Source organism: Frankliniella occidentalis, unplaced genomic scaffold, assembly GCF_000697945.3.
Source record: "Frankliniella occidentalis isolate FOCC.00 unplaced genomic scaffold, Focc_3.1 Scaffold43, whole genome shotgun sequence".
NCBI classification, from domain to species: Eukaryota; Metazoa; Arthropoda; class Insecta; order Thysanoptera; family Thripidae; genus Frankliniella; species Frankliniella occidentalis.
Genome location: NW_026267173.1, coordinates 1,035,844 through 1,045,678, shown reverse-complemented (window position 1 = coordinate 1,045,678; position 9,835 = coordinate 1,035,844). Strand labels below are relative to the sequence as shown.

At 51.9% G+C, this 9,835-nt stretch overlaps 1 long non-coding RNA gene across 1 annotated transcript; it reads left to right on the top strand.

Moving 5' to 3' along the window:
* Nucleotides 1-1,081: 1,081 nt before the first annotated feature.
* Nucleotides 1,082-8,387, top strand: LOC127749290 (uncharacterized). The gene is made up of 5 exons (XR_008011059.1): nt 1,082-1,230; nt 1,562-1,943; nt 6,220-6,469; nt 6,781-7,199; nt 8,211-8,387. It is a non-coding gene; the product is annotated as an uncharacterized LOC127749290 (long non-coding RNA).
* Nucleotides 8,388-9,835: the final 1,448 nt, after the last annotated feature.

Here is a 9,835-nt window from a genome sequence, read left to right as displayed (position 1 = left end):
CCCCCTCAATCTCTCTCTCACTCTCTCTGTGTCCCTCTCTCTCTCCCTCTTCCCCTCTTGCAGAACATCTATCATTCACAATCGGGGGCGTCGTCTCAGGTCGCTAATTCCGTCTCACCCCTACGGGCCCTATCACCCGATGCAACCTTCTCTCCTCCCCCGCTCTCCTTATCTCCTGACCGGCTTCCTTCCCCGAGCCTTTGTGCCGGGCCGGGCTCCGGCACCCTCGCCTCGCGCGTCGCGGCCCCCAACTTGTAAGATTGACGACCCGCCGTCAACCTGGGCCGGGCCGGGCCGACCCGGGCCGCTGGGCAGGACGGGGCGGGGGCGGACTTGAAGCTCCCGGGAGAAGCTCCGGCCAACAAGTCGCTTTCAGAAAATCGGTGCACGGTCCGAACAAACTGAAAACTGAGGAGAAAGTGATAATGCACTTAACGACGCCCGTGTCACTGAAAGTTACTCTATGTAACAACACGTATGTGTACGTGTATAACAGTTGTCACATTCATAATCTTACGTTACCGTTGTTACATAGTGTTGTGTATGCAACAAATGTTGGATAAAATCAAATACGTGACAGCTGTTACACTGCCAAATATGCTCGGGAAACATAGCTCTATATTTCCAATCAACAAAACTAATTTTGTTACATAACGTAGCAAGTGTTACACCTGACTTTCAGTGTGATTTTTAGAGTGCGCAAGTTACGAACCACTATTTGTGAAGGAACAAGTTTGTTCCATTTACAGGGACTTTTTTGTGCCACATCCATTGGCCCGATGCAAATTTGTTCCTAAAACTAAACAAATTGGGTAAAACACTTTTTCATCCAGTCTTACGACCAAATTTCCTTGGGGCTGGATGTGTACAGAAACGTTCCCGCACAACCAAGAAATTTCTCAGATAAAACCCTGGTGCTCTTCCAGTTTCATTTTTACTCAGTTTTGAAAGCCTCGTAACTTCTTACGCTTCTGATATCATCCGACCAACTCTGTCTTGCTGTCTGTCCGCGTGTCTGTCCTATTCTCATCACGCACTGTCGTGGTTTAATTTGGTTTTTCTATTCATTTTCAAGTGAGTTTCGGCGCACGGGAGAAACAGCGTTGCCTCTGAGGCAATCCCTTCGGTGGGTCCTGGTGGTCCTTCCCCTCCGCGCTCCGCCGACGTAGTGTGTACCGAGCCCTGCTTGGCGGGTCGGGCCAGGACGACGGTCTTTGCCAATCTCTCAAGGTAAATGTCCCTGAGCTCTCATCTCCTCGATGGCCCCAGCGGAATTCTCCTTGTATAATTTCAGGCGCAACCGCCGCGCGTTGGCTGAGCTGCGGGTGTCCTTGTCTCGGGGCATCTGTGCCTCCCACAGGAGAGCGGGGTGGAGAGGGGGGGGGGGGGGGGTACGCGGCAGAGCCTGCGGAGCGGCGCACTGCAATCCAACCGCTTATCTCCTTTTACGCTCCGTTTCGTGTCACCCGGTGGACTCGCAAGGGGCCAAGAAGACGGCGGAGGAATAAGAGGTGGTTTGCTTGTTGTTGTTTTTTTTTTCATGTTGACTTTTTGTTTTTAGGTTAGGTGCTCTGCAGATGGACGCAAAGGTAAACTCGATGTCAACGCGAGGCTCCGCCGACGGCGGGTGCTAACCGCGGTGGTGCCCCGCCCTTCTCATCCACACCCGAGATAGCGGCCCTGTATGGTCGGGAGCACTTAGCAGCTTAGCACCCGCCGTGCTGCGGCTCCTGATGCTGCTGCTGCTGCTGCTGCTGCTGCTGCCGCCGCTGCATGGCCACTTGCAGGCACTCAGCGTTATTCCGAGGACAAAGTTTTTAAGGGCGGATGGCTTGTTTTCTTCCACACTGCTGTTAAAGAAGAGGGGAGTGAGGATGCCTCTTACTCGACGAGATCAGCAGCAGATTATACTTCAACACCATCAGCCGACTGCTGACATTTTTGTAAGTAGATGAAAAACTTCTATAAGCAGCAAAGTAGAACCAAACAATTAAAGTAAAAAATTGGAACATCACCCCTCCCCTATTATCTCATAGATTATCTTTATTACTGCTACTTAAAAGTATAGAGAAAGTTTGTCATCGAATTTCGTTAGTTGTTGACTGGGTTGACATTGCACAATTTAAGGGAGGAGTTTAAAAATATGCTTCACAGGTAAAAAGAAGACACATTTGTTTTCTTTTCGTTTATGCCTTATTATCTATACCTGCAAAAATCTTCTCTCGTTCCAAGTACAGACCCAAGATCAAGTTTCCTCTTAGTTGTTGACTGGGTTGACATTGCACAATTTAAGGGAGGAGTTTAAAAATATGCTTCACAGGTAAAAAGAAGACACATTTGTTTTCTTTTCGTTTATGCCTTATTATCTATACCTGCAAAAATCTTCTCTCGTTCCAAGTACAGACCCAAGTTCAAGTTTCCTCTTAAACAAGAAAATGTTATGTTAGGGTGAAGAAAATTGCTTTATGATTTTGTAAAATATCAAAACCGCTTTGGTGCAAAAGCAAAATTTATCCCAAGTAGCAATGTACTTGAATCAAGAAAAGTATTTTTCTGTGTGTACATTTTAACTCAAATAAAATGCACATTGCTGGGCTCGACTGGGCTAATAGTCCAAGTCTCCTCTTGCCGCTGGCTCTGGACGTGATTTCTGCGTCCATCTTCGCGCCGATAAAATAAGATATTTTTCATCAGAAGATTATTAAAATCAAAACCGCTCTGGGCGTCGCGCACAACGGCTGTCGAGAGTGGCAGTAGTAGTGGTCCCCTCGATGCCTTGGATCGGCACGGATGCTTACTGGCGGGGAGGAGTGGGGTGCTGGCGGGGCGGTGGCGGGGCGTTGCTCGGGAGGAGGAATTGTAATTCTTGGCCCGGCTGCTGCGGTGTTTTATGCGTCGTCCCCCGCAAGTGTTGTGTGGCCTGCGGCTGCCTGCGGCCCAGGCGATATCTCATCGCCTCCCGTCGAGCTGCCCCGCCAGGGCCCGCCCCGCTGCGCGCGCGGAGATTTAGATTCCTGCAGCGGCGGCGGCGGCCGCACAACTTTTATCACCCCCATATCGAAGAGATGGCGCGCCGCGCGCACTGCGAGTTTCATCGGCCGTTTGCCGTGACGAACGGATCTGGACGCCACGGCAGCGGCGGCGGCGGCGGCGCTTATGCCCTGCGAAACCGCATCGCACTCCGCGTGCTGCTGCAGCGAGCAGCCCTTCCCTCTGCCTCGTTTTCCTTCTCCTACCTATGCTGTGTCACTGGTGCGGAAGTTTGCCGCGTGGTTCCAGCTACCTTTCCCCCGCTGTCAGGTAATTGGGCGTTTACGTGACAGCGAGCAAAGGAAGGAGCCAAGGAAGTGTGCGAAAGTCCGAGGTAAATCCATAAATCCTCAAATATGAGGTTTTCCCGTTTTCCTCAAAAAGTCAGACGTAGTTTTGACCGTGCACCTTTCCTCGTACATGTCTGCGAATTGGAATTCACACACCTACAGGGTGTGTGACATTCTCAACCCACCTCGCGCTCCCCTATCCTACTATGCTTCTCCAAGAAACGCTGCCAACGCCCGCGCAAAGTGTGTGTGTGTGTGTGTAGAGTGTATGTTCGATGTCTGAGAAAAATTAATGTCACGACGGCAGCTGAAGGCCCCTGACATGTAAAGGGATGAAGGAATTGAATGCGTGTGCCGCGCGGGTCGCCCGCTTGGAGAGGGTACGGCCCCACCACCCCGCCCCGCCCCGCCTCACTCAGAATTGAGAACACACGCGCGCTGATCCGCGCTACGAAATGCGCGGTGGGGCTGGGGTGGGGTGGAGTGGGGCGGGCCGGGCCGGGCCGGGGGGGAGCTGATGCTGCATCTCACATCCGTCATGATGTGAAATGATGAAGAGACACGCGGGGCGGGCGCGGCGGGTCCTCTCCGCTCAATTTATCCCCGGCTGTCGCCGCTCCTCTGCTCCCGCTCCCCGCTCTGCTGATCCCGCTCCCTTTCCTGATCCCCCCCTTTAGTAGTGGGGACCACCACCGCGGCGCGACCCATCGAGTGTCTTATATCGGCTCGGATCTGACGCTCAGGAGCGCTGCTGAGCTCCCGCGCGCGTCACCGCCGTACTCTGGAGCTCTTGTATCACCGTCTCCCTTTTTTTTCCCGACGTTTCATACTTTAATTCTTTCCGCGTGGAAATCGAGCTTATTGCATCTCCCTTTCGCTTGCGCCGTACTGTGACTGTCCGCACGCCGCCGTACACCGGCAGCAGCGGCAGGTGAATAGCACACAGAAAGGAGCGCGGGGTGCGAACTCATGAATCCGCTGCTCGGGGCGAAATGAATTTGTCACAAAAGAATTAGACGGCAGCAGGGAAGGTCCCCTGTGCACAGCGTCGTCGTGTCGCCCCCGACTTGGAAGGTAGGGGGGCGCTTGGGGTGGGATAGTGTGGTTGAAAAGGGAGGTTGGGTGTGCGCGGCTCTTAGTCCGGCCAGGTGCAGCCGAGGCGGCCCAGCGGGGCCCCCGGGAAGTTATTCAATCCTGGACTGCTGGCATTTCCATGAGAATGGCCGCGGCGGGGTTGCAGCAGCGGCGGTGGCGGCTCAGCCCGCCACGCCCCGCCACGCCCCGCCACGCCCCCGGTATAATGCTGGCCTGGCCGGCTGGCCGCCGGACTGAGCTGCCGCTTCCGCCGCCCCGCCTGTCTTGAGTGGAGGCCCTGGAGACCCTGGTTCTGCAAGGCCCCGAGGAGGAGCGCCGCAGCCCCCGCTCATTTTTATTCGGCGAGTCAAGGAGCAGGTGAGGCGCCGCCCAATATCTGCAGCGTCTCGTCGTCGTTCGCGCCGGTAATTGTCGGATTTCCATGAAGCGCCTCGCCGTGCCGCCAGCGGCGGCGGGGCGCCGCCTAGGGGTACTTCACTCAAAAAATTCAGTGTACAACCTCCAAAAAAGTAAGAAACAATCCAGAAACAGACCAGGGAATACCCAGGAAAAATCAGAAATAATCATAAAAAGTCGAAAAATAACAGAACAGAAAAATCAAGCAAAAACAGAAAAAATATCAGTGTACGCTTGAATTTATGCATTTTACCATGGTAAAGGACCCCTTGGGCGCCTCTCGATGAGCGGGTCGCTGCCGGCACCAGGGCCGGAGCCTGGGGCTGCTGGCAGGACGAGGACGACAAAGCTGGGGGAATTTAAATCGTGTAACGACAAAACGTCCTGTTGATTTTCTTAAACAAACTCCTCGTTACATCGAAAGAACGATCCGGAGCGCTTGAATTTCTTAACGGACTTCGACTTAGACACAAACTATATCTAACCTTCTAAATTGTCATCATCAAACCGTGAAGTTACGAACAGTTCGATTCTTTACCACAACAAACAGCTTGTAATCTTAGTTGACGAAAAAACTTGTTATTTTCAATACTTCTTCACTCTAAAATAACCCAATCTAATTTGTGCGTTCAATCAAAATCTAATGGAAAAAAAATCCTTTGAATGTGTTCTTTCAGACCACTTTGTCGTTTAGTATAATAGATTAAAAATTGTAATCCTTATACTGTACTTTTCTTTCTCACAGATCCAGAATTGTTTGAATTGGAGGAGAAACAATTTGAGGGGACAAGCGCGTGGTGGGAGGCTGTGAGAACGGCCAGTGAAGGAAAGGAGCAGGAGGACATCGCGAGATTCTGGGAAGAGCCCATCGACTATGGGTTCCGACCTATTCTATAATAATAGTGACGATTATTTGAAAAAATTCTATATATGTACTGCTTTCTTAGCTGTCCCTTTCACTTCGATAATACTATCAAGTACATCACCTTGAAGTTTATTTTAGGTTTTGCAAATCATTAATCTGATGCAATCAATTTATGACTCTATCTTTGACTCACAACGATTGTAATACTGCACGAATTTACGCATTGTCCCCGATTGCTAATAACAATTCATCGAAACATCTGCTCTCCAGTTGCGCGGCACTGAACACTAGCGCTACCAAGTGGTTGCGGTCAGTTCAGCGCGGGAAGGTCAGTTTTTCAGACGGCCAGTTGCTGTGCACCTCGTAATTTGCAAGTAATAAAATGTTCATTAAAACGGGTGCAAGTATGCGACACGCTGCTGTTGAACACTTTAAATGTCAGAGTGGTAACTAATTAATTTCAGCCGACACAATCACTATTCTGTCAGGTTTTGCATGGTTTGCCGCTCACCTCAGATTCACAGTGTCGCTCATTCCGGCCAGATCCCCACCAACGTTTCCCGTCCATCGGCTTTGGCTTCCGGCTCGACCCCGCCACGGGGGCAGTATCAATCACTGGGACAGACTGCGGCTGCGGCCTGCTTCGACTGTGATTCGACTCGACTGGAACACGAGCAGCCATCGCTTGGAACAGGAGGACAGGGTCGCCTATTTCCTCGCCAGTAGAACGCAGTGGCGACTTCGAGGATAGCCGATGGACAGAACGAGGATCCCAGGCACTATGGACGCAGAGGTAAGACCGACCGTGGTCACTGTTTTGCCCAGCAAAGCAAACGGAACTATACAGACATGCTAGGGTCTAGCTACAGTCTTCATTGCCGAAGAGAATAAAAGAAAAATTTCATTAAAAACAACCAAATTTGACAGAAACTTTTTCACAATATTTTCAAAGCTCAAAACATTTACCAACTTGCCTAGAAAAACCTTTATATTATTGATCATCGTGGTATTTTTCAGAAATACACCATCTCAGGGTTTATTTTAGGGCAAAAGACATGTGGGACAAGTAAAGCCCAAACCTATCGTCTCAGTTCTAATGCGCAGTTACTTTCCTTGCCGGTGAGGATCGAGGACCCCCGACGCGCGAGCGGTCGGGCGCCCGTGAGGTAGGCCGTCGTGCGGCGTGGGTGTCTTGCGGGTCGGCCTACCCCGGACTTCGCAGGCGCCGTGGTCCAGATGAGCCGCCGCGGGACGAGTCCACAGCAGCCCAGGTCATAAAACTTGCAACGCGCTGCTTGAGGTGTGGCCCTGCGGCCCGCTGCCGGACAAGTTGACATGCGAGGGCCCCCCGGAGGACGCCGGTGGTGGCGGGGCGGGCCAAGGAGGAGCCGAGGTCGTGCATCTGGGGCCGCGTTGGCGTTCGGGCCGGGGCACAGAAAGGATACATCGAACAGAGCAGCCGGTATCCTCCGAGCGCTCGCCGTCGGCCGAGGCGATTAGAAGGAAGACTTGCGAGGAGACAGGTAAGACTAGGCGGGCCTCGGCGGGCCGGGCGGAGGCAGCCGGCAGAGCGGGGGCCGTGGGGCGTCCCTCTTCCTGAGAGGAGGCAATCAACTTGGAAAACGCTCCGGTCCCGCTCGGGCCATGGCGGGCCTGCGCAGGGCCCTGGCGGGCTATCGCTAGGGACGGAGCGGAGCTGCACGCCACGCCATCCGCGGGAGGTCGTTGCTCACTCTTGTCGTATCGTGCGGGTCACGGTCTCTCTCTCTCTCTCTCTCCCTCTCTCTCTCTCTCCCTTTCTCTCTCTCAAGCCTCGCACGCGCGCTTCCTTCACTGCTACAACAGACCCACTCACTGTCTTTCCAAACCTTTTACTGACCTTTCGTGAAAAATGGGCAGCACGGCCCCGCCGAGTCGTGTGCACCACCCCTTCCGGTTCTGCAGGAAAACTTCCTCTTCTGTCCGTTATTTTGTTGCTAAGTAACTTGACCCGCGGGAGGTAAATTCCGTTCGCCAACTAAAAGCATCGTCTCATCTACCGAGACTGCATAGCTGCACCCTTTTATGATGAAGGCCTAGAGGATAGAATGGCAACTGTGTAGCAACTAACTCTTGTCCCTGACATCTAATTCTTTGGTCTTTGTTGGCACAGCAAATATCTTGACTGTCCCGTAAAATTTTGCCAATCATGCCTATGTATTAGTTCCGGTGATTTTTTTTTTCTCCGTGCGGTGAGTGGCGAGGCTTGTTCGGCGTCCGGCAGGAGGCTGGCCCAGCTTTAATTACCTTGAGTAAGACGCCCGCCCCCGAGCCGAGCCGCTGCCACACGGTTGCGCGCGCTCTTCGGTTCGCGGGAGGTATTTGTGGAAGCCGCGGCCAGTTCGGTCGGAGAGGAAGGGAGGCGAGTGTTGTCTGAGCCAGAGCCAGGCGCCCCGGCGGGGCGAAACCTTGCAAACTCTCCGCTGCCGCACCGCCACCGCTTTGGCGGGTTGGAATTCCCAGTTTTCCTCGAGGTGTACGGAATTGTTTTTCAGAAGTTTGTGGCTCGCCCGTCGTCCTGTGCTGCTCTGCGCCGCAATTAGCGACGAGTATTGGCACTGCGGCTGCGGGAGGCCCGGGGCCGCCCGGCCGGGCCTCTACACCACCGCTCTGCGCAGCGCGGCGAGACGCCCGACTTGGCCGCCGCACCCGTCTGCTCGGGAGGTAAGTTTTTCGAGGGCCACCCCGCCCGCTGCTCCCCACCGTGGCAGCCAGCAGCTTCATCATCGAACATGTCATGGTCGCAGTTTAAAACCTAAATGTCGATTTAAGTAAATTTTTGTTTTTGAAAATATTCGGCAAAAAATATGACAATTTGATGTTGTTTTTTTTTGTTGTTTTTAGAATTTTTTACAGTGAACTTTGGGCGAGGGGTGTGGAACTGGACACAATGTGTACATCGAGACTCGACTTTGGGTTATTACATCGCTTTCGACAGCCGTTGTTGACAGTCGGTGGTTGCGTGGCTGGTATGGCACCGCTTGCCTGGTATGCTGCTCGCCAGTGCTGTGGCAGCAGCCCCGTAGAGTCCGATGCGATTCCAGGGCGTCCCTCTGTGGTGTCGGACGACGCGGAATCCACCAGACCTATGGTTGGCAGTACCACACAATGCATTAGCATGTGTGTTCTTGTGCACATCTAAAGATGATGCAATTTTGACAAAATGAAACATTTATACCTAAAGTCTAGGTACAAATTGCACCTCCTTATATAAAAATGTGTATCTAATGAAGACGTGCACAAGGCGATCAAGTAAAAAGACACATCGAACTTATGTACAAAAGTTGTTCCTCCCCGTTTGGTGAGCAAAACTAACAACGTGGTTCATTTTCGAGAGGGCCGATTTAGATTCCTTGTGACAACTGGATTGCACGGAAAAAAATAAGTAAGCTGTGGTAGGTAATTAGTTAGCTGGCAGCGTGACAGCAAATGGCTGACCTGTAAGAGCCAAGGCGTCAGCTGTGAGAGCTAAGCGTGCGCTACCAGAGATAATCCGCATAAGCTGTAACGACTAATGCAAAATATTTGATTTTTTTGAAAAATATTTTTCGATTTTTGATGACTGTTTACTATTAACACAGCTGGTGATGTCTCATACTCCCTCGGCACGTTTTTCGAGAATCAATTATGAGCGACCTGAGTGGGTGTTGAACCCTCGTCCTTCTGCTTTGCGCGCCAACTCGGAGGCACTGAGCCACTGCGCGCGATGAGACTGGGATGAAGGGCAAGCAAGCAAGAGGGAACTTTCAAAAACCGAACTTCAAATGTGTGTATTAGTCTTTGCAGCTAATAAACTTTGCTGGTCTAAGCCAGACGTAGGCTGCCCTAATCAACACTTGATAAGCTAGGGTAGTGACCGAAGATTAGTTCACGGAGCTAATCTCAAAGCTAGTTCAGCTGATATGTATCTTTTTCAGGGTGGTTAGCTGCTGGTCACAACGCCTTAGCAAACCCAAAGAAGAAGAGTTTAGTTCTGTAAACTAAAGGGCATTTAGCTACCGAAACCAAAGTCGTCTCGTTTCTCATATCTTACAAAAAGGCTGTAAAAACAAATGCTTATGTTGCACGAGCAAAATACATTTGCTGTCACGCTGCCAGCTAACACATAAGCTGTCCCAGC